This window comes from Oncorhynchus mykiss, chromosome 2 (genome assembly GCF_013265735.2).
Source record: "Oncorhynchus mykiss isolate Arlee chromosome 2, USDA_OmykA_1.1, whole genome shotgun sequence".
NCBI lineage: Eukaryota > Metazoa > Chordata > Actinopteri > Salmoniformes > Salmonidae > Oncorhynchus > Oncorhynchus mykiss.
In genome coordinates this window covers 91599934-91625328 of record NC_048566.1, presented here as the reverse complement: position 1 = coordinate 91625328, position 25395 = coordinate 91599934, and the positions used below count along the sequence as shown (strand labels likewise).

The following is a 25395-nucleotide window of genomic DNA, read 5'->3' as shown; positions in this document are numbered from 1 at the left end:
GACTGATTAAATCATAGAGACACCATCTGCTCTAACTCTGTCCCCCAAACAAATGTACTCATATAAGGACAGGTCTAGAGAGATACCGTTCAATAAGGATGCATGCACTGATTGCTGCTCATTGCTGTGACTTTGACTGTAAAACTACAGTGAGATAAAACATTTCACTTATTGTTATACTATAATTTTGTTTATCAGACCAAAATATGACAAATATTCTGCCTGATCGCTAGATTAATATATATCTGTAGACTGATATATAATATATATCTGTGTATTTTCCCCTTTGACTATTTGTGTTGTTTGTTTAAACCTATAAGAGCAGCAAGGAAACTGGGCATTGGAGATGTTTTGGCTTGTGTGTGGATAATACGCTTTTACATTTAGCTGAATGAATGCAACTTTGATGTCGATGTATGATTTGAGTGTAATGGTCTGGAAACCTAATGGGGTGATCAAACAGAGTGCTTCCAAACTGGGAAAATGTATTTGTAAAACAACGCAGTCAACTCAATGGTTTTCAATTAGAAAAATAGGATTGCAGGGACATAGGAAGGGTCTAAGGTTGCATGCTGCTGTCTTTCAAAAAATGTGTTTAAACTTTTGATGCATCAAGAAGCACAAATGGTGCCCCATGTGAGAATGTTTTACACAACCTTCAAACCAACATTTAATAGGATACCTACTGGGAGTGTAGGAGGATCAAAACCATAACGTTGTGCAGGTATGTGCACTCCTTCCAGAACTTCAGCCATACAGATTGTAAAGCTGCACTATTGATTCAGATAGCAGCACTCTTGGTAGAACAGACAACGAGACAACAGCAGTAACTCAATCAATGCTTTGTGTAGTTAAAGGTCTCAGTCATTAGTTCTAAATGAGAGACATTAAATTCAACTCCCCACAGGCTGATGAATACACCTTAAAATACGTCCAGACATGTATGCCAGCTGTGTCTGTTTGGTTTGGAGTTAACTACTCCCCCACTGATATCATCAACATACTTGTACTGTACAGCGCATTCTGTGAAGCCATTCAGCTCATGTTCCACAGCACAATTTCAATTTCTATTTTACGCTTCTTGGCTTAGACTTCCTCAATTCTAAAAGAGAGGAAGAAGGAGGTAAATATAGTAAGTGAACAAAACAGTTTTGTCACCACCTTAACACTGAGCTAACTAATCCCACTGCTTGAGATGAATTTACCCGGTCTAAAGGAACTACATGCGCTTTCTGGGTTCACTAATAAGATGGAAGTAATAAGCTCCTGGATACCACTTTAGCATGCCAGTCGTGCGTTATAAAGACACATTGCATCAGGCTTTCACATTACAGTGGTAGCTGTTGTAGCTGTCAACAAACAAACTTTGCTTGGGGCGCATAAGCAATTTAAAAAGGGATCTGGCAGTCATCTAATGTGGGTGGGAAATCATGTTCTATGTTAGGTAAGTGCAAAGCAATGTTTGGTTCATGCATGAAAGGACATTTTAGTGGGAAGATGGTTTTCTAAGTGGTGTTCAGTACAGATGTTTAATCCTGAACCTGATGATCCCTCTCGTTGATTGACTTTGATTGAAGAATTCAGAGAGGGGTAAAGCACACACAGAGTAGTGTTTTTATTACTTCTATCATAAAGTGGACAGCACAAAACCCCTGAAAAAAAGGAGCTAGTTGCAACGTGTAGGTGTTTTAATGCTCGATATGTCTGGTAAATAAAAACAAACAAATTTTGTTTTGTTTTAAAAACCATTAGAAACAAATGTGCATTAGAAACAACTGTGAAAATCAATAGGATATTCACTCTAGTTACATTCAGTGTGTGAGAGGTTTGGGTTTGTGTTGGATCCACATGCCTGCTGCGTGTAGCCTTAAGCTGATACTCCCCTCTTTTCATGTGCTCTACGGTTTCTGACCTCTTACCGCCATTCAAAAGGATTACAATGAAAACCGGTCTGGAGTACTTGTTAGACCATTCCCCACTAAGTCAATTTTCATTCTCCCAAGACATGTGGCTGGCCACTCCAAAGCCTGGGGCTGAAATGTAATCTTCGGCTTCGCACAGCAAATCACATGGATGGCCTTGGATTCAGATACAGTATAGGAGGGATCAGGAAAACAGTGTTTCTTATCTTGCCACAGTGTATTTATTTGTTTGTTTTTTGGGGTATTATGTTTGGATACCCATTAGTTGTTGCGAAAGCAGCAGCTACTCTTCCTGTATTGAAAGTCATCTGGGGAAAAAAGAAGAAGACAAACCAACGAGACAGACGATCCAAGCCATGGCCATTGTAAAGCATGAGGTTAAGTTATAGAAAGCAGGCTAAATAGCCTACTGCACATCATAACTTTACAAATTCTCACGAGAGCACACTTTAAATGGACTCTGTCATCCATGACTCCTAGTATGCTAACATTCCATTTCAGTGACTGCTTCTAAAATGCTAATGGATACAAATCTTTGAAAATATTTATTTTGGAAAAGACAGTGAGTGACTTTATGTAAATGTCTTTCACAGTTTCACACAGACACTGTAGTGTAGTCAGCAGTAGCAGCATAAGCAGAAGTAGAAGCAGTAGCAGTTGTAGTATCCTTACAAAAAAAGATAGCAATTTTGAAACAGCAGTAAAAGTGCAGTAACTGCAGTTATTGTGGACGCAGCGATTGCAGAATAACTGCAGTTTACTTGGGTTGAACTGCAGTTATACTACACTGTAACTGTAGTTAAACTGCTAAATTAATGCAGTAAAAAAATTTGTTATTTAGGACGCAGTATTTGCAGCCTCCTGCAGTTATACTGCATTCTAATTACAGTTATACTAGAGTGTACTGCAGTTATACTGCACTCTGACAGCAATCTTTTTTCATAAGGGTAGCAGTAGTATTAGCAGCAGCAGCAGAAGTAGCAGTAGCAGCAGCAGTAGTAATAGCAGCAGCAGCAGTAGCAGTAGTAGTAGCAGTAGCAGTAGCAGCAAGAAGTTAGCTAGGTTCACAATGTAAACAAAAGCAACTTGTGAAATTAGAGGATAATTTAGTACAACTACTAGCAACAATTTAATGAGCAGTAGTAGCAGCAGCAGTAGTTGTAGTAGCAGCAGTAACACTAATAGTAGCAGCAGTAGTAGTAGCAGCAGAAGTAGTAGTAGCAGCAGCAGTAGTAGAAGCAGTAGCATAAGCAGTAGTAGTAGCAGCAGGAAAAGCAGCAGTAGAAGCAATACGCTACTACTACTAGCTAGCTAGCTACAGGTGCATTTTTCCTATTTTGTTGCATTACAACCTGTAATTTAAATTGATTTTGATTTCAGGTAATGGACATGCACAACATTTTCCAAATTGGTGAATTGAAATTAAAAAAAATAACATGTTTAAAAAAATAAAAAATAAAATGGAAAAGTGATGCGTGCATATGCATTCATCCCCTTTGCTATGAAGCCCCTAAATACGATCTGGTGCAACCAATTACCTTCAGAAGTCACATAATGTCCACCTGTGTGCAATCTAAGTGCCACATGATCTGTCACATGATCTCAGTATTTTTGTTCTGAAAGGCCCCGGAGTCTCCAACACCACTAAGCAAGGGGAACCACCAAGCAAGTGGCACCATGAAGACCAAGGAGCTCTCCAAACAGGTCAGGGACAAAGTTGTGGAGAAGTACAGAAGTACAAAAAATATCAGAAACTTTGAACATCCCACGGAGCGCCATTAAATCCATTATTTAAAAATGGAATGAATATGGCACCAAAACAAACCTGCCAAGAGAGGGCTGCCCACCAAAACTCATGGACCAGGCAAGGAGGGCATTAATCAGAGAGGCACCAAAGAGACCAAAGATAACCTGCTAACCTACAAAGCATTACATGGGCTTGCTCCTACCTATCTCTCTGATTTGGTCCTGCCGTACATACTTACACGTACGCTACGGTCACAAGACGCAGGCCTCCTAATTGTCCCTAAAATTTCTAAGCAAACAGCTGGAGGCAGGGCTTTCTCCTATAGAGCTCCATTTTTATGGAACGGTCTGCCTACCCATGTCAGAGATGCAAACTCGGTCCAACCTTTAAGTCCTTACTGAAGACTCATTTCTTGTGCATGTGGTCTGGCCCAGGAGTGGGAAGGGGAACGGAAAGGCTCTGGAGCAACGAACCGCCCTTGCTGTCTCTGCCTGGCCGGTTCCCCTCTTTCCACTGGGATTCTCTGCCTCTAACCCTATTACAGGGGCTGAGTCACTGGCTTACTGGGGCTCTCTCATACCGTCCCTGGAGGGTGTGCGTCACCTGAGTGGGTTGATTCACTGATGTGGTCATCCTGTCTGGGTTGGCGCCCCCCTTGGGTTGTGCCGTGGCGGAGATCTTTGTGGGCTATACTGAAGATATCCCTCTAGTGGTGTGGGGGCTGTGCTTTGGCAAAGTGGGTGGGGTTATATCCCTCTTTGGCCCTGTCCGGGGGTGTCCTCGGATGGGGCCACAGTGTCTCCTGACCCCTCCTGTCTCAGCTTCCAGTATTTATGCTGCAGTAGTTTATGTGTCGGGGGGCTAGGGTCAGTTTGTTATATCTGGTTTACTTCTCCTGTCCTATTCGGTGTCCTGTGTGAATTTAAGTGTGCTCTCTCTAATTCTCTCTTTCTCTCTTTCTCTCTCTCGGAGGACCTAAGCCCTAGGACCATGCCTCAGGACTACCTGACATGATGACTCCTTGCTGTCCCCAGTCCACCTGGCAGTGCTGCTGCTCCAGTTTCAACTGTTCTGCCTTATTATTATTCGACCATGCTGGTCATTTATGAACATTTGAACATCTTGGCCATGTTCTGTTATAATCTCCACCCGGCACAGCCAGAAGAGGACTGGCCACCCCACATAGCCTGGTTCCTCTCTAGGTTTCTTCCTAGGTTTTGGCCTTTCTAGGGAGTTTTTCCTAGCCACCGTGCTTCTACACCTGCATTGCTTGCTGTTTGGGGTTTTAGGCTGGGTTTCTGTACAGCACTTTGAGATATCAGCTGATGTACGAAGGGCTATATAAATACATTTGATTTGATTTGATTTGATAACCCTGGAGGAGCTGCAAAGCTCCACAGCGGAGATTGGAGTATTTTTCCGTAGGACAAGCCGTACACTCCACAGAGCTGGGCTTTATGGAAGAGTGGCAAGAAAAAAGCCATTGCTTAAAGGAAAAAATAAGCAAACATGTTTGGTGTTCGCCAAAAAGCATGTGGGAGACTTCAAAAACATATGGGAGAAGGTACTCTGGCTGTTAAGGAAAATGCTATTTCTGGCGCAAATCCAACAACTCCCATCACCCCGAGAACACCATCCCCACAGTGAAGCATGGTGGTGGCAGCATCATGCTTTGGAGGATGTTTTTAATCGGCAGGGACTGGGAAACTGGTCAGAATTGAAGGAATGATGGATGTTGCTAAACACAGGGAAATTCTTGAGGGAAACCTGTTTCAGTCTTCCAGAGATTTGAGACAGGGACGGAAGTTCACCTTCCAGCAGGACAATGACCCTAAGCATACTGATAAAGCAGCACTCGAGTGGTTTAAGGGGAAACATTTAAATGTCTTGGAATGGCCTAGTTAAAGCCCAGACCTCAATCCAATTGAGAATCTGTGGTATGACTTAAAGATTGCTGTACACCAGTGGAACCCATCCAACTTGAAGGAGCTCGATTAGTTTTGCCTTGAAGAATGGTCAAAAATCCCAGTGGCTAGATGTTCCAAGCTTATAGAGACATACCCCAAGAGACTTGCAGCTGTAATTGCTGCAAAATGTGGCTCTACTAAGTATTGACTTTGGGGGGTTGAATTATTATGCACGCTCAAGTTAGATTTTTTTTGGTCTTATTTCTTGTTTGTTTCACAATAAAACAAATTTTGCATCATCATGTTGGCATGTTGTGTAAATCAAATGATACAAGCCCCCCCAAAAAATCTATTTTAATTACAGGTTATAAGGCAACAAAATAGGAAAAATGCCAAGGGGGGAGAATACTTTCGCCAGCCACTGTATATTGACTAGCTAGGTTCACAATGGAAACAAAATCAGCTTGTGAAGGATTAACTTAGAGGATACTTTAGTACAACCACTAGCAACAATTTAATTAGCAGTTTTAACAGTACTAGTAGTAGCAGTAGTAGTAGCAGCAGTAGTAGTAGTAGCAGCAGTAGTAGTAGCAGTAGCAACAGTAGTAGTAGCAGCAGTAGAATCAGTAGTAGTAGTAGCAGTAGTAGCAGCAGAAGCAATAATAGCTGTAGCAGTATGGGGGTTGACTTCTAATGAAAAGGGAGATAAGTAAGAACAAAGTCAGCCTTCCCACAGTGTCAAAACAAGACCTCCCATTTCACCCCTAGGCTCCACGGTCTTGAACCAGACACCAGAGACTCTTCAGAGTAGAGGAGATTAGGAACAGAGCGTGCTCTAGACACAACTATCATCAAAGTGGGTTTACAGAGTGCACAGTATGGGGGGCTCGGGTGGATTGGGTTTGGTTTGGTTTAGTTTATTTTTGCCTTTTTAAATTGATGTTTCCTTCGCTTGTATTGGAACCTGAACAGTATACGGTGAAGATAATGTCTTGCATTCTGCAATTGATGAGTCATATTGTTGCCAACGTGCATCCCACCTTTGGATGAAGCAAAGGGTTGGGATTGGGCCAGGTGTAGATTTAGTTAGAGTGGGAGGAAGAGTTTGGTAATGTAATTGAAGGAAGTCAGCTGAGGGAAAGAGTAAGGTAAAGTGGTGTAAACAAACCAGAAGTCTGTGTTGGCACGCAAATCAATTTTGCATAGCTCTGTATCTATTGGATACCTATTGGATGTGTTGTACTTGCTAATGAATCTTCCCTGCCATGCTATGTGAAGAGAATCAAATCAAACTTTATTTATATAGCACATTTCAGACAGGAATGCAATGCAATGTGCTTCACAGGAAAAACTAATAAAAAACAATGAAAATAAAAACAGGAATATTTACTACAAACATAAGAGGATAAAAAACAAAAGAATAACAATAAAAACTGAAAGACTAAAAAAGCACGCTAAGGAAAAGCAAAGCTTTCATGTTCGCTGGAATAATAACTCAAAACAATATCCCATAAAACACAGGTGGAAAAAAACGGGTCACTATCTCCTGTAAGGTGAAGGTTACCCGCGACATGCGCATAGTTTCCCGAAACAAGTCACAAATAGATTTTTCCCTCATCAATCTACACATAATACCCCTTAATGACTTGTTTTTCACAAATAAAAAAATGAAATAGTACATTTACATAAGTATTCAGACCCTTTAATCTTTGGCAGCAATTATAGCATAGTCTTTTTGGGTATGACACTACAACTTGGCACGCCTGTATTTGGGCAGTTTCTCCCAATCTTCTCTGCCTCTCAAGCTCTGTTAGGTTGCATGGGGAGGGTTGCTGCACAACTATTTTCAGGTCTCCCCAGAGATGTTCAATCGGGTTCAAGTACAGGCTCTGGCTGAGCCACTCAGAGACTTGTTTCTGAGGGTTAGGGTTGCTGTCCTGTTGGATGGTGAACCTTCACCCCAGTCTGAGGTTCTGAGCACTCTGGAGCAGTTTTTCAACAAAGATCTCTCTGTACTTTGCTCCGTTCATTTTTCCCTCGACCTTGGCTAGTCTCCCAGTCCCTGCAGCTGAAAAACATCCCCACAGCATGATGCTGCCACTGCCATGCTTCACCATAGGGAAGACGTGACGCCTGGCATTCAGGCCAAAAATTAAATCTTGGTTTCATCAGACCAGAGAATCTTGTTTCTCATGGTCTGAGAGTCTTTAGGTGCCTTTTGACAAACTCCAAGTGGGCTGTCATGTGCTTTTTACTGAGTGGCTTCTGTCTGGCCACTCTACCATAAAGGCATGATTGGTGGAATGCTGCAGAGATGGTTGTCCTTCTGGAAGTTTCTCCCATCTCCACAGAGAAACTCTGGAGCTCTGTCAGAGTGACAATTTTTTTATTTAATACATTTTATAATAAGGCTGTAAAGTGACAAAATGTTGAAAAATACTTTCCGAAGGTACTGTATGTGTTGGTACTGTATGTGTTGTCAGATAATTTATCACTTTAACTAAGGCTCTGTCTCTGTGCTGTGGTGGGCACGAAATTCAGATTGTAATTTTTAAAAAATACAGTTGACACTTAAAAAATAATTTTGCTGTTTGAAAACCCAATTCCTCCAGAATTTTGCTTAAGAATGGAAGGTTGCAGATTGGCCGAGAATTGCTAAGAGTTGAAGAATCTAGATTACTTTCCTTCAAAAGAGGTTTCACCATAGTAGTTTTTAGTGAAGTGGGGAAAGTGAATGATTAACAATAGCTTGCACTTCTTCAGATATGCAATTAAAAACTGTTTGAGGAAGGTAGTGGGGATAGGTTCAAGAAGGCAGGTAGAAGGCCTAAGTTGTGATATGACTTTCTTGAGCATGTCTGTGTCAACCAGGGAAAATAACTCCTTAGCGCGTTTGCGTGGTAGGCTACGGCAAATATCATCAAACTTCTCATCAGGTCTTTCTTGACTGATACCAAGCCCAATGTTTGTTATCTTATCTCTGAAATATGCCGCAAGCTCATCACATTTAGATGTGGAGGAAAGTTCACAAAGGGTTGCAGGGGTAGGATTTATCAGGCCATCAGTGGTCTGGAAGAGCACTCTTGAATTATTCTGATTATTAGTGATAATTGTTATTTTCTCAGAATATCATAATGGACCTGCAACTTTGAGTTTCTCCACTTCCGCTCTGCCTTTCTGCAATGTCTCTTTAATTGATTTGTTTCTTCACTCATCCAAGGGACTCTCTGTTTGGATGTGACCTTTTTTTTTTTTTTGAATTTACCCCTTTTTTCTCCCCAATTTTGTGGTATCCAATTGTTGTAGTAGCTACTATCTTGTCTCATTGCTACAACTCCCATACGGGCTCGGGAGAGACGAAGGCTGAATGTCATGCATCCTCCGATACACAGCGCGCATCCAACCCGGAAGCCAGCCGCACCAATGTGTCGGAGGCTACACCGTGCACCTGGCAACCTTGGCTAGCGCGCACTGCGCCTGGCCCGCCACAGGAGTCGCTGGTGCGCGATGAGACAAGGAGATCCCTACCAACCAATCCCTCCCTAACCCGTACGACGCTAGGCCAATTGTGCGTCGCCCCACGGACCTCCCGGTCGCGGCCGGTTACGACAGAGCCTGGGCGCGAACCCAGGGACTCTGATGGCACAGCTGGCACTGCAGTACAGCGCCCTTAACCACTGCGCCACCTGGGAGGCCCGGGTGACCTTTTTCAACCGTACTGGAGCTATGGCATCAGTGGTTGCCCTTAATTTGCTATTCAAGTTATCAACTAAATCATCACAACAGGTAGACAGAATAGGTGATGGTGTATTGTTCATACACTCAAAAAATCTGTAGCAACTTCAGAGAGGGGTGGCAGATAGCCAAGTGGTTAGAGTGTTGGACTAGTAACCGAAAGGTTGCAAGATCAAATCCCTGAGCTACCAACGTAAAAAATATGTCACTCTGCCCCCGAACAAGGCAGTTAACCCACTATTCCTCTGCTGTAATTGAAAATAAGAATTTGTTCTTAACTGACTTGCCTGGTTAAATAAAGATTTAAGAAATAAGACAGTGTTTCTTAATAGTGAGTTCAGTATTACCCTGTGCTATGGGCTGCAAGGTAGTAAAACATACATAGTGTTGATCAGATAATGGAACATGTCATGAGAAAGCCCCTGGCAAAACCAGGTCCTGATTATGGGTGGGCCCGTATTATTCTGTACTTTACATCCGAGACACTTCATTTAGTATGATATGTTACTTTTCGTAGGATATGTATGGTATGGTAAGCCCCCCGTCTATCTTCAAAGCTTGTTCTGCTAGGTGACCTAAGCTGGGACATGAATCCTAGAATCTAAGCTTGATGACATCGATCTCAGACAAATTATCAATGAACCCACCAGGTACAACCCCAAATTCGTAAACACGGGCACCCTCATAGATATCATCCTAACCAACTTGCCCTCCAAAAACACCTCTGCTGTTTTCAACCAAGATCTCAGCGATCACTGGCTCATTGCCTGCATCCTTAATGGGTCTGAGGTCAGACGACCACCACTCATCACTGTGAAACTCTCCCTGAAACACTTCAGCGAGCAGGCCTTTCTAATCGACCTGGCCCTGGTATCCTGGAAGGATATTGACCTCATTCTGTCAGTAGAGGATGCCTGGTTATTCTTTAAAGTGCCTTCCTCACCATCTTAAATAAGCATGCCCCTTTCAAAAAATGTAGAACCAGGAACAGATATAGCCCTTGGATCTCTCCAGACCTGACTGCCCTGGACCAGCACAAAAACATCCTGTGGCGTTCTGCATTAGCATCGAAGAGCCCCCGTGATATGCAACTTTTCAGGGAAGTTGGGAACCAATTTACACAGGTTGTTAGGAAAGCTAAGGCTAGCTTTTTTTAAGCAGAAATTTACATTCTGTAGCACAAACTCCAAAATGTTCTGGGACACTGTAAAGTCCATGGAGAATAAGATCACCTCCTCCCAGCTGCCCACTGCACTGAGGCTAGGAAACACTGTCACCACCGATAAATCCACGATAATTGAGAATTTCAATAAGTATTTTTCTACGGAGGCCATGCTTTCCACCTGGCTATCCCTAACCCGGTCAACAGCCCTGCACCCTCCCACAGCAACTTGCCCAAACCTCTCCCATTTCTCCTTCACCAAAATCCAGATAGCTGATGTTCTGAAAGAGCTGCAAAATCTGGACCCCTACAAATCAGCCAGGCTAGACAATCTGGACCCTTACAAATCAGCCGGGCTTGACTGGTAGTTGCAAAGTAGCTAAAAAGTAGTAAGTAGTTTAAAAGTTGCTAGTTAGCTAAAATGCTAATGTTGTCAAATGCTCATCCTTTGGTTCTCAACCTACTTTCGTTTTTGCGTTAAGTAACCATCTGTCTTAAGTAACTATACCAAATGTAACATACAGTATCATACAAAATGGAGTGTTTCGGAGTGGTCGCATGACTTTCAACCTTCGTCTCTCCCAAGCCTGTACGGGAGTTGTAGTGATGAGACAAAATAGTAGCTACTAACGATTGGATACCACGAAATTGGGGAGAAAAAGGGGGGTAAAATTTTAAAAATAAAATAAATAAATAAATCTATGTGAGTGACGATGGTGTCAATATTGGAGTCAACCCCAACTGTGGGTTGGAGGGGGTTGATGTCATGGACACGGGTTGCTGGGTGACAGTGGACCTTGGTCAGTCGTAGGCAAGCCAAAATCTCTCACCATCGAACTGCCCGCAATGATGGTGGTTGTGGTGGAATCCGATGGGGAAGGAAGATGTGGAGCAGGATAGGACTGCCTCAGGCAGGGGAATGGAGGCTTTCATCTAGGCTAGCCTGACTCTTTGCACCAGCAACAGCGGATGGCGTTGGAAACCAGAGGAAGGTGGAAGATGGCCTGAGACCCTTCAGTCTTGAGTTACCGACCTGCTGAACTGTGGTGGCTGTGGAGGAGTGTGCCTGCTCCCAGGATCTGTGCTGACTCCAGGGGTTGGTAGGTCCATCTCAAGCAGGCCAGAGCTGTTTGATAGCTGGATCCGATCTTCTCGGATAGATTAAGGGTGGCCAGTCTGCCTTCCCGATCTCCTACGCCTTGTAAGTGTCCAGTCTCCCATCGGCCACGGAGTTGAGCTTAACATCTGTCTGGATTGGGACAGATCAATGCCGCCCGACTCATCGACAGGTTTGCTATAGGAGGCATTTATTGCTGAGATTTGGTTTGCCTGGGCTACAGCAATGTTGGTGTACTTAGAAAGCAGGTTATCCTTTTCTCGCAGCTGGAGGATCTAAGCTGCTTGATGGTGGTCCATATAGGGCAGCAGACAAAGGATCTAAGTGCTTGATGGTGGTCCATTTAGGGCAGCAGACAAAGGATCTAAGTGCTTGATGGTGGTCCATTTAGGGCAGACAAATCCCTGTCCATTGTTCAGTTCCGTCTTATCCTCATTTTAAGATTGTGTGGAAATCATCTCACACCTAACGCATTTGTGCCCCTCCGTGGATAAGAACACCGGTGGGCTAGCACTTCTAGCGTTAGCCTGCTTCGTTTTCATGATAGAAAGCAACTAACTGCTAATTAACGGCAATCCCTGTTATTCAGTAGCAGAAACAACACTCATGTCTGATTTCCAAATTCAAAGAGATGTTTAAACCACGACAGGCGTTTCACAACCTGAACACAGGCAACATTTTTTTCTAAGAGGACAAACACTTGCATGTACATATTACCTCAACTACCTCATACTCGGTACCGGTACACCTTGTATATTAGCCTTGTCATTGTAATTTATTGTTTTACTACTTTGTATTTTTTTTTGCTAAATGTCTTTTAACACTGCATGGTTTGGAAAGTACTCGTAAGTAAGCATGTCACGGTAAAGTCCACTCCGGTTGTATTCGGCGCATGTGACAAATACAATTTTATTTGATTTTAAGAGAAACCCATAGCAACATGTGCCCATAGTCGAGGAGCAATACATGCCAGGAGGCCTGATGTTGGGTAAACCACTGTACATTTCTGAAACCAGATAGGGTGTGGGTTACTGGGGAAGAACAATAGAGGGAGTTTCCTGTTCAAATCAAAGCTGCCACCATCCAACCCAGCTTCCTCTGATTATGGAGGGTGTGTACGTGTGGGTTTTTGCCTTGTACTATACATGTACATGTATATCATATATAGCCTCTTGAGACCCAGCAATTTTTTTGTTGTAAATATAGATATGTGTTTAGGGTGAAAAGAACATGCTACAAAGAAAGAAACGTGAAAAAATACGTATTTTTTATTTTTTTTTGTGTGTGCAATGTAGTGGCCATTAGGACTTGATTGTAAATAAGAAAACATAGAGAGAGTAGGTAAAAAACATAATTAGTGCATAGTGATGTCCAGGAGGACATTTATTAGCAAGCTCTTATACACTGCTCTGAAAACTCAGTCAACTATTCATTAGGTATTTACCTATTAGAAACTATTTTAATATCAAACTCACAAAAAAATATGATTACAAAATGACACAGACAATTTGAAGAATCAGAAAACAGAAAGAACACGTGATATCATCGAAAAGCCCAGAATGTCCTCTCAAAGGTACAACAGGACCTAACACAGTGGCATGTTTGGCCTTAGAGATATTGACCAAAACAAATGAATTGCTGAGTCTCAGGAGGATAAGCATAACATCAGTACATGCATATACACACACATATTATTGATCTATACATGTGTATCTGTACAGTACATCTGCATATGTGTGCTGTAATATTCCAACTGTTCCGGTCCAGATGTGTAAACCCCTCTCTGTCCCATTACACTGCTCCCACATGGGGGAGGGGTTATGACCCCATCATCTCCGCCTCCTTCTCCCTGCGTAGATCCACAGGTGTTAGTTCCCTACTTCTGTCCTGATGTCATCATATCCCACAGCAGAAAGACGTCAAGCTCCACTCCACTCCAGCCAAAGACAGCAGAGGAGAAACAAATGATAGGCAGTTATTATTACACACCAGGGAAAACAGATGGAATACATTTTTTCCCAAAGTAATACTTATGATATGACTATGGTATGACTATGATATGACTATCATATGACTATGATATGACTATGGTATGATGACTATGGTATGACTATAGTATGACTATGATATGACTATCATATGACTATGATATGACTATGGTATGATGACTATGGTATGACTATAGTATGACTATGATATGACTATCATATGACTATGATATGACTATGGTATGATGACTATGGTATGACCATAGTATGACTATGATATGACTATCATATGACTATGATATGACTATGGTATGATGACTATGGTATGACTATAGTATGACTATGATATGACTATCATATGACTATGATATGACTATGGTATGATGACTATGGTATGACTATAGTATGACTATGATATGACTATCATATGACTATGATATGACTATGGTATGATGACTATGGTATGACCATAGTATGACTATGATATGACTATCATATGACTATGATATGACTATGGTATGATGACTATGGTATGACTATAGTATGACTATGATATGACTATCATATGACTATGATATGACTATGGTATGATAACTATGGTATGACCATAGTATGACTATGATATGACTATCATATGACTATGATATGACTATGGTATGATGACAATGGTATGACTATAGTATGACTATGATATGACTATCATATGACTATGATATGACTATTGGTATGCCTATGGTATGACTATTGTATGACTATGATTACATATCCCAAACAATGACGAAGCTTTCCAGTCTTGGAGGTCTATTTCTTAAAGCCTCAATAAAGATGGCTACCCTGACCCCTAATTATGTACTGTGTCTGGATGACATACCCATTTTGGGGTTTTATGAGATTTTAGGACAAGAAAAAAGGTTGTGTTTTAAACATATTGTCTAATAATAATACATATATTTTTTTTTAGATAGTAGGCTTGGAACGCAACCCTTTTATTCTCTCAAATTCTCATAATGCGAGACAGCTCGAATATTGTAGTCTGCAACATCTCTGGGATATTAAAGAGCTGTCAGGAGTCTTCCCATCAGAAGTCTGTTTAATTTCTTACGTCCTGGGTGGGCTTCGTCTACTGGACAGTGGGCTTCGTCTATTGTAGTTGGGTTTCTCCTGGCTTCCGGATCTTTTAATTCAACAGCAATCGTCAATACTACTTTACAAGGTCATACACATGACAACAGACTTGTGACTAGACTTGTTAACGGCTGTGATTTTACCTGTCAGTGAACTGTACAAAAGGATTAAACACTTCTAAGACAACACACACATCTAATACTACCACACCTGCGAAGTTAACTTGCTGTGAACTTTCATTGAGATCTTGACTAATTTGGCGCATCACCTCTCAGGACGTCAATAGAAAGTAAGACAGTCAAGTAATGACTATTTACTATGGATTCAGTGGATAATCCACAGTGTTCTTCTTCTTAATCACAGTTCATAACTACACCCCATATTGGTTTGTTTACTGTCCGTAGGAGTTCTTAAAAAGAATGTGAAAGGGATTTAGCACCAGGAGTTCTAAAATGAAGTCACAGGGAGGATGTACACAGACAGTGAGGTCATTAAAATGTGTGTGGTGAAGTTTACCGCATATTTCTTTCCCTCCCTCCATAGAGAGACTAAATGTGACAGACAGGCTAATGGGAACCTGGGGTTTAGTTGCATTAATTATGTCGTTAGTGACGTCTATTGCAGCCCTAACATAATCTACACTGCGTCCAGAACATCTTTCAGTGGAATTTTCCAGTTATTTGCCTTGGCTTTTTTTCCCACTATCTCCTTTTGAAATAATGCCTTTCTCATTGTGTTCAGTTTAGCTAATTCTCAACCTTTGTCTCAGGAAATGCCTGACTAAAATAGGTGGTCATAAAATGAGAGATTTAACACAAAGGCGTACATTTCCTTCACTACAAAATTATTTTGTTCTCTGTCTCTATGACAGTTTGAATGAAAGACAGATCAGTACAGATGTCGGATCTTAATTTCAGTCAGTTTTCTACAGAAGGATAATAATCGTACAGCAACAGGAAATGCAAATTATTATGTGGATTATAATTAATGGACATTTTTGTAGGGGGTGATATATTGAAATTACAAACTTTAGAAGCCTTTTTAAAACTGAAATATAATACACGTTTGCAATTCCTGCTATGCAAGAAAATTCTCAGCAACAAAAGAGTGATCAAATTAAGATCCTACATCTTTATGTGTGGGGGCCAAAATGTTGAATCATAAAATAACCATAAAAAGAATGTATACTCCACTGTCATCAAGATCATTATTGCATACCTTCTTCGAAATGTGCTGTGATGTACATTACCACAAACCTCAGTTGGTCAAATCCATCAAGACTTCCTATCAATCCTTTCTGATTCAGCCTGTCTTTGTCATTTGAAATCTTCCCACACACAGAGGAAGGGGATGATTATTGAGAGTGATTGGTTGTCAAAGGAAATACAGGAGTGTTAGGCAATAGTCTTGGGAGTTGGAGGCCTACAGCATGTGATTGGTTTAAATCTGATCAGAACGAGGGAATAACTTGAGGTGCACAGAGGACTGGCTTTAAAAATACAAATTTTCCACACAAAACAGTTCATTGTTAAAAGTAGTCTAAAGTCCTTTGTTAATGCCACTGCTAAGTGGATACTAGCCCTTAGATAAAGCATAAACATCAAGAGAAAATGACATGATCAGTGGTGTACCGCAGTTTGGCTGGGTCCCCCCACAAGGTGATTTATTTTTTGATAAAACAGCTAACTTCCTACAATCCAACTCATTTTGCCATGGTGCCTAGAGAAACATAGCAGTTGTATAGCTAATCTCACACTATTCTACACATTTTACAATGAGGTTGAGAGAATATGTTGCTGTTTTAAAGCAAATTTCCTGCAATTCTACACATATTACCATGGGGCAGAAAAAAACATTTTCAGTTGTTTAGCTAATGCCGTGCTATTCTACACATTTGGCAATGAGGCTGAGACAAAATGTTGCAGTTTTACTTCTTTTTTTTCTTCTCTCCACAGGTTATGAAGTGTTCATATGCAATCAGGGCAGAGGGCCCCAACCAGAGCCTGTGGAGAGCTAGCGGACATGATCCAGGAGGTTTCACACATTTTATTTCACTCTGTTTCAGCTTTCTAAAAATATATTTTTAGGCTGAATGGTCATGACAAGATTTAAGTGCCTTTGAACGGGGTATGGTAGTAGGTGCAAGGCAGGCGCAATGGTTTGTGTAAAGAACTGCAATGCTACTGGGTTTTTCTCACTCAATAGTTTCCTGTGTGTATCAAAAACGGTCCACCACCCAAAGGACATCCAGCCTACTTGACATAACTGTGGGAAGCGTCAGAGTCAACATGGGCCAGCATCCTGTGGAATGCTTTTGACATCTTGTAGAGTCCATGCCCCAATGAATTAAGGCTGTTCTGATGGCAAAAGGAGCGGGTGCAAGTCAACCTTAGGATGGTGTGCTTAATGTTTTGTACACCTCCGTGAAATCATATGCCTTGGCTTGGAGAGTTCTGTGGCAGGAGACAGAATCTAATATGATCCAATGACTCAGAGACAGAAGGGGCAACTCCTGTATATTTTCCATATGTCTGATTAATCTTCTATATAGTGCGACAGAGCATGTCCACCCTGATACGTCAGGAGAGTGGGTGGGAGGCTTAACAAGGTTACTTATTTCAAAAGATAAAGTATATTATTGAAATCCTCCTCCTCCCAGATACATACATCTAGAAACCATTGTGAGCAGTGAGCACTTTCCATGCGAGAAAACTGCACTTCCTACACTTCCTGTTTCTCCTACAGCCCTAACGCAAACATGCCATCAGCCAGAGCCAACCCTGACAACACCTCAGGAAGCACAACTTCCCGAGGAAGTTAACTATAAGAAGTTAACTATATTATTATAGTTAACTATACTATAAGAAGTTAACTATAAGAAGTTAACTATAAGAATCAGGCTTTCTTGAGGGCTACAGAACACTTTCATAACAATGAAATTTGCATTCATGGAAGGTGGCATGGAACGGGGACATTTACAGCATGATTGATTTATTGTATGTTTCGAACATGTAACTCAGCAAAGATCTCAGTTGGCACAAGTAGAAACGTAATAAACTTTAAATGTATTGTCAAGCTAATTGAGTTTCAGTGGCAACGTTCCCAGGTCATAACTCGCCAATCAATGCGTTGTAAATGTCTTTTGAATTTAAATGAATCATGTTTAATGACTAGAAGTACTACTCGTTTTTCACGTTCCCAGCAATAACAAAGTGCACAGATTTCAACACTTCATATTCATGTCCTGTGTTTCTTGTAAGTCTCCATGTAAGGTCACTGAAGTTAAATTGTGTATTTTCTAAGTACATTTAACATTTACATTGTGAACTTATTCACAGTGTAAAGTTCATATCTCTCCCATACAACTATAACTAAAACCTACTTTGTCCCTCAGGGCCACCGTACTGCTGCCCCAGAAGTTCACTGCTAAGTTCTGACAGGAAACATCAACTGTAGACGGCACAGGAAACCACTCCCCTTCGGAGCACAAAGTGGAGCACAGTGGAAAAAGACCCTAAACTACCATGCGAAACAACGGACTATCACGACCTCTACAAAAGGAATGCACTGACCTCTACATGGTAACGTCACTATCTACTGCCCTGCCAATGACCACTGTTCATGCAGAGTAGAGAGTCCAATCCAGTGTTAAGTCTTTTCCAACATTTTTGGACTGTTAAAAAATAAATAAAAAATCCTTTCAAATGTCAATGCTGTCCTCATTATAAAGTCTTCACTAGCAAGTCAACATTTGAAAGACACTTCAAGTTTGAATACAATTTGACGTCTACACTAACACTTGTCAGACTACTACCATGTACAGGTTTATTTTGTTGTCATTTAGCAGACGCTTTTATCCATTGTGACTACATACATTTTTATATTTGTTCATACTGGTCCACCGTGGGAATTAAACCCAAAACCCTGGTGTGGCAAGTAACATGCTCTATGAACTGAGCCACGTGGGTTCTTTGGCTGTCCCCATAGGAGACCCCTTTTTGGTTCCAGGTAGAACGTTTGGGTTCCATGTAGAACCCTCCGTAAAAAGGGTTCTACATGGAACCCAAAAGGGTTCTTCAAAAGGTTCTCCCACATTCTACATAGCACCTGTTTTGTAGAACCTATGTTCTACATAGCACCTGAGTGTACTGTAGCTTTTTGAGTTTATGTATGACATCTGGTGTGTTTACGGATGTAACGATGTTCGTCTGAGGAAGAAGGAGTAGACCAAAGCGCAGCGTGGTACATGTTGATATTTCCTTTAATTAACTGAACACTAAATACAAAAGAACAAGAGGCCCCACAAGGATGTGTACTTAGCCCCCTCATGTACTCCCTGTTCACCTATGACTGCATGGCCATGCAAGCCTCCAACTCAAACATCAAGTTTGCAGACGACACAACAGTGGTAGGCTTGATTACCAACAATGAAGAGATAGCCTACAGGGAGGAGGTGGGGGCTCTCGGAGTGTGGTGTCAGGAAAATAGCCTCTCACTCAACATCAACAAAACAAAGTAGATGATCGTGGACTTCAGGAAACAGCAGTGGAGAAGGTGAAAAGTTTTAAGTTCCTCTGCATACATATCACTGACAAACTGAAATGGTCCACCCACACAGACAGACAGAAATTGGGCTTGTCACCTAAAACCCTCACACACTTTTACAGATGCACAATTGAGAGCATCCTGTCGGGCTGTATCACCGCCTGGTACGACAACTGCACCGCCTGCAGAGGGTGGTGCGGTCTGCACAATGCATCCTCAGGGGCAAACTACCTGCCCTCCAGGACACCTACAGCACCCAATGTCACAGGAAGGACAAAAAGATCATCAAGGACAAAAACCATCCGAGCTACTGCCTCTTCACCCCATTATCATCCAGAAGGCGAGGTCAGTACAGGTGCATCAAAGCTGGGACCGAGAGACTGAAAAACAGCTTCTATCTTAAGGCCTCAGACTGTTAAACAGCCGTCACTAGCACAGAGAGGCTGCTGCCTATATACAGACTTGAAATCATTGGCCACTTTAATAATGGAACACTCGTCACTTTAATAATGCCACTTTAACTATGTTTACATATCTTGCATTACTCATCTCATATGTATATACTGTATTCTATACTATCTATTGCACCTTACCCTATGCCGCTCTGACATTGCTCATCCATATATTTATACATTCTTATTCCATTAATTTACTTAGATGTGTGTGTATTAGGTTTTTGTTCTGGAATTGTTAGATATTACTTGTTAGATATTGCTGCACTGTTGGAACTAGAAGCACAAGCATTTTGCTACACTCGCAATAACATCTGCTAACCATGTATATGTGACCAATACAATTTGATTTGATTTAATTTGACATTTCAGATGGCAACTACTGACTGTTGAGTTGATAAGATCTGATTGCCGCCTTGCCCTGAAGGGATTTCTCAGGTTTTTTTCAAACCCTGACGCTGTAGTACAACTGCCAACACCAGATGAACACGAATCTAGTTGCCACGACAACATGAATCTCAAAGACAAGGGGGTTGCGGGCGGGTTGGAGGCTCAGGCAGAGGTGGTGGGATACAACGGCATGGCGAGGGACTCTCAGGAAATTAGCACCAAATCATATTAATCTCACAATCAGACTTGGGTCTTCAAAGTGCAGCTCTACAATCAGAGGAAGTGCATGAATGTTAGCTCTGCTGTTGCTCAGCTAGCTTCATCACAGCACACAGCACAGGTATCCATCACCACTGGCTTTAGCTTCTGATCAAAGGAGGGGATCTAGAGGCCGTCACAACTCCGGTCTTCAGTAGTTCTAACTTCACACCCCACACAGTAACAGAGAACACTGTCACACAGGGACTTGGGAAACAATAAAACTGGCAATAGTGGAGCACTTTGCATCTGATTATTTTTCCATCAAGTGGGTTTGCGTTCAGATGATTACTGTCAGTTCGGTAGTTTTCAACATATCACCACTTTTCAAATGTAAAGTTGAAATCTGAAGTTTACATACACCTCAGCCAAATACATTTAAACTCAGTTTTTCACAATTCCTGACATTTAATCCTAGTAAAAATTCCCTGTGTTAGGTCAGTTAGGATCACCAGTTTATTTTAAGAATGTGAAATGTCAGAATAATATTAGAGAGAATTATTTATTTCAGCTTTTATTTCTTTCATCACATTCACAGTGGGTCAGAAGTTTACAAACACTCAATGAGTATTTGGTAGCACTGTCTATAAATTGTTTAACTTGGGTCAAACGTTTCAGGTAGCTTTCCACAAGCTTCCCACAATAAGTTGGGTGAATTTTGGCCCATTCCTCCTGACAGAGCTGGTGTAACTGAGTCAGGTTTATTTTTTTATTTTTTTTACCTTTACCTAGGCAAGTCAGATAAGAACAAATTCTTATTTTCAATGACGGCCTAGGAACAGTGGGTTAACTGCCTTGTTCAGGGGAAGAACCTTTCGGTTACTAGTCCAATGCTCTAACTACTAGACTACATGTAGGCCTCCTTGCTCGCACACGCTTTTTCAGTTCTGCCCACAAATGTTCTATAGGATTGAGGTCAGGGCTTTGTGATGGCCACTCTGTCATTAAGCCATTTTGCCACATCTTTGGAAGTATGCTTGGGCCCATTGTCCGTTTGGATGACCCATTTGCGACCAAGCTTTAACTTCCTGACTGATGTCTTGAGATGTTGCTTCAATATATCCACATACTTTTCCTGTCTCATGATGCCATCTATTTTGTGAAGTGCACTAGTCCCTCCTGCAGCAAAGCACCCCCACAACATGATGCTTCCACCCCCGTGCTTCACGGTTGGGATGGTGTTCTTCGTCTTGCAAGCGTCCCCCTTTTCCTCTAAACATAACGATGGTCATTATGGCCAAACAGTTCTATTTTTGTTTCGTCAGACCAGAGGACATTTCTCCAAAAAGTACGATCTATGTCCCCATGAGCAGTTGCAAACCGTAGTCTGGCTTTTTTTTATGGTGGTTTTGGAGCAGTGGCTTCTTCCTTGCTGAGTGACCTTTCAGGTTATGTCGATATAGGACTTGTTTTACTGTGGATATAGATACTTTTGTCCCTGTTTACTCCAGCATCTTCACAAGGTCCTTTGATGTTGTTCTGGAATTGATTTGCACTTTTTGCACCAAAGTACGTTCATCTCTAGGAGACAGAACGCGTCTCCTTCCTCAGCGGTATGACGGCTGCATGGTTCCATGGTGTTTATACTTGCGTACTATTGTTTGTACAGATGAACGTGGTAACTTCATGCGTTTGGAAATTGCTCCCAAGGATGAACCAAACCTGTGGAGGTCAACAATTATTTTCTGAGGTCTTGGATGATTTCTTTTGATTTTCCCATGATGTCAAGCAAAGAGGCACTGAGTTTGAAGGTAGGCCTTGAAATACATCCACAGGTACACCTCCAATTGACTCAAATGATGTCAATTAGCCTATCAGAAGCTCCTAAAGCCATGACATACATTTCTGGAATTTTCCATGCTGTTTAAAGGCACAGTCAACGTAGTGTATGTAAACTTCTGACCCACTGGAATTGTGATACAGTGAATTGTAAGTGAAATAATCTGTCTGTAAACAATTGTTGGAAAAATGACGTGTCATGCACAAAGTAGATGTTCTAACCGATTGCCAAAACTATAGTTTGTTAACAAGAAATTTGTGGAGTGGTTGAAAAACGAGTTTTAATGATTCCAACCCAAGTGTATATAAACTTCCGACTTCAACTGTATACATGACTGTTAATAAGGAAAGATTGAGAATGTCTCAAGGTACAGTACATGTCACTGAAATGGAGGCAAACTCACACTTGTACACGCTAACGTCATTGAAAAATTAAGTTAACAAAAACGGTCCGTCATTGAAATGCAGGCAAACGCGATATTGAAACACACTAACACACATGTGTCATCATACTTTAGTAATATATCTTCCATTCTGAAGAGTCTCTACTCTTGTGGTAACTTCCCTCCCTTTGTGACAAACCACCCAAACCACCCTTTCACATAATAGGGGTCATGGCTCAGGCACTGATTAGCTGTAATAGAAAAACACACAGCTGCTTCTGTAAAAACACGCCTAATCAGAACCTGTCTACCATAAAATTAGAGCGGGGATGGAGGGATCCCCAGAAGATCTGCCTGAAGAGAGGAGAAGGGTGGAGGTTGTTGGCCCCTATGATGTGTGGAGAGGTGGCAAAGCTACTTGTTCCATGTTTACGTAAGTAGCTCATCAGGAAGACACGCCGAAGCAGAGGATCAGAGGAGATGCGAGGAGTAGCTCGTAACTGGTGCCTTCTACCTCCTTAGAGACAGACCAACCAGGTTTCCATCCAACCATTTCATGCAGATAAATTATTTGATGCATAAAAGAAAGGTCAGGACAGGGCCGATGGAACCAGGAAATGTCGGTACAATTTCATAAATGTCGTCAGAGAATTTGTTAATTTGACATGGTGGGATCTTTTTGTGTCTGTAAAATGAATTATGCAAGAAATGGCAGTGAAAATGCCTTATATTGATATTCATGTAATCACCATCATATGGTAAACCTGAAGTCACGCGATGATATATTTAGTTGTAGGCCTACCGCCACCATGTGTAAAAGCATTAACAGTTCATAAGTAGATGAAACAAGTTAAGATGAATTTCACATGGTGGTCATGCACGTTTCCAGGGTAGGCTGGGGACATGGGTAGGCTGGGGGGTAGGCTGGGGACATGATGTTCGGTGCTTGGCTGCCAATTATGAAATAAATGTATCTTATCCATCCAAATGATTGTCTAGAGAACATACGCCAGAACAGATTGGGCAGTTTTCTATTTATCGCATCAGTTTTTGTGACAAAACCATCGTTAGAGTTGGAAACGCGATGGAAACCCATTTCACATTCGTTTTTGTTTCGGTACATGGGAACTTCACCACATAAGTGATTTTTATATGACTACATCATCAAGCACAGTTTGCACAACAGGTCAGTTTGATGTGAAAATGTGCTTATTTTTGTATGCGTCATAACACATTATGACACAGTCATATGACACAATCATAACTATGTCTTAATATGTCATAACAGCTGACATAACTGGTCATAACACTGTCATGACACATATATTTAGACCTGTTGTGACATGTATCAGGTGCTGTCAGAGAAAGCCGCTGTCAGAGGAAGGCCCTACACATTGTCAAAGACTCCAGCCACCCTGTCTTGTTTACAATGAATGCCTACCCCGGGCCAAACCCTAACCCGGACGACGCTGGGCCAAATGTGCAGTGATACAGCCTGGAATCGAACCAGGATCTGTAGTGATGACCTTTAGCACTGTGATGCAGTGCCTTAGACCCCCGCGCCACTCGGGAGCCCCCCACCTACCCCAATGCTCTGTTTATAATGACTGGGATGAATGCAGGAGCAGATTTCATGAGCAGGACAAAACACCATTTCTTTGACTGATGACTGACATAAGAGCATGTACGTGATAGGCCTATCTGGCATATATGATTATTATAGTCATAATGCTTCTTGACAGTGTTTATAAAGTGTATTTTCTTAATCAAATCAAATGTATTTCTATAGCCCTTCTTACATCAGCTGATATCTCAAAGTGCTGTACAGAAACCCAGCCTAAAACCCCAAACAGCAAGCAATGCAGGTGTAGAAGCACGGTGGCTAGGAAAAACTCCCTAGAAAGGCCAGAACCTAGGAAGAAACCTAGAGAGGAACCAGACTATGAGGGATGGCCTCTTCTGGCTGTGCCGGGTGGAGATTATATCAGAACATGGCCAAGATGTTCAAATGTTCATAGTTGACCAACAGGGTCAAATAATAATAATCACAGTGGTTGTCGAGGGTGCAACAGGTCAGCCCCCTGGAGTAAATGTCAGTTGGCTTTTCGTAGCCGATCACATTCAGGGTATCTCTACCACTCCTGCTGTCTCTAGAGAGTTGAAAACAGCAGGTCTGGGACAGGTAGCACCTCCGGTGAACAGGTCAGGGTTCCATAGCCGCAGGCAGAGCAGTTGAAACTGGAGCAGCAGCACGGCCAGGTGGACTGGGGACAGCAAGGAGTCATCAGGCCAGGTAGTCCTGAGGCATGGTCCTTGGGCTCAGGTCCTCAGAGAGAGAGAGAGAGAGATAGAGAGAAAGAGAGAAAGAAAGAAAGAAAGAAAGAAAGAAAGAAAGAAAGGAGAGAAAGAGAGAGAGAATTAGAGAGAGCATACTTAAATTCACACAGGACACCGGATAAGATAGAAGAAATACTCCAGATATAACAGACTGACCCTAGCCCCCCGACACATAAACTAATGCAGCATAATACTGGAGGCTGAGACAGGAGGGGTCGGGAGACACTGTGGCCCCATCCGACGATACCCCGGACAGGGCCAAACATGCAGGATATAACCCCACCCACTTTGCCAAAACACAGCCCCCACACCACTGAAGGGATACCTTCAACGCCCAACTTACCATCCTGAGACAAGGCCGAGTATAGCCCACAGGAAGATCACGTCAGTGATTCAACTCACTCAAGTGACGCACCCCTCCTAGAGACGGCATGGAAGAGCACCAGTAAGCCAGTGACTCAGCCCCTGTAATAGGGTTAGAGGCAGAGAATCCCAGTGGAGAGAGGAGAACTGGCCAGGTAGAGACAGCAAGGGCGGTTCGTTGCTCC

General features: G+C 42.0%; 1 long non-coding RNA gene across 1 annotated transcript; it reads left to right on the top strand.

Annotated features, from left to right (window-relative positions):
* Positions 1 to 1124: 1124 nt before the first annotated feature.
* On the top strand, positions 1125 to 18584 carry LOC110499699. The gene is made up of 3 exons (XR_002469996.2): positions 1125 to 1444; positions 16659 to 16737; positions 18098 to 18584. It is a non-coding gene; the product is annotated as an uncharacterized LOC110499699 (long non-coding RNA).
* Positions 18585 to 25395: the final 6811 nt, after the last annotated feature.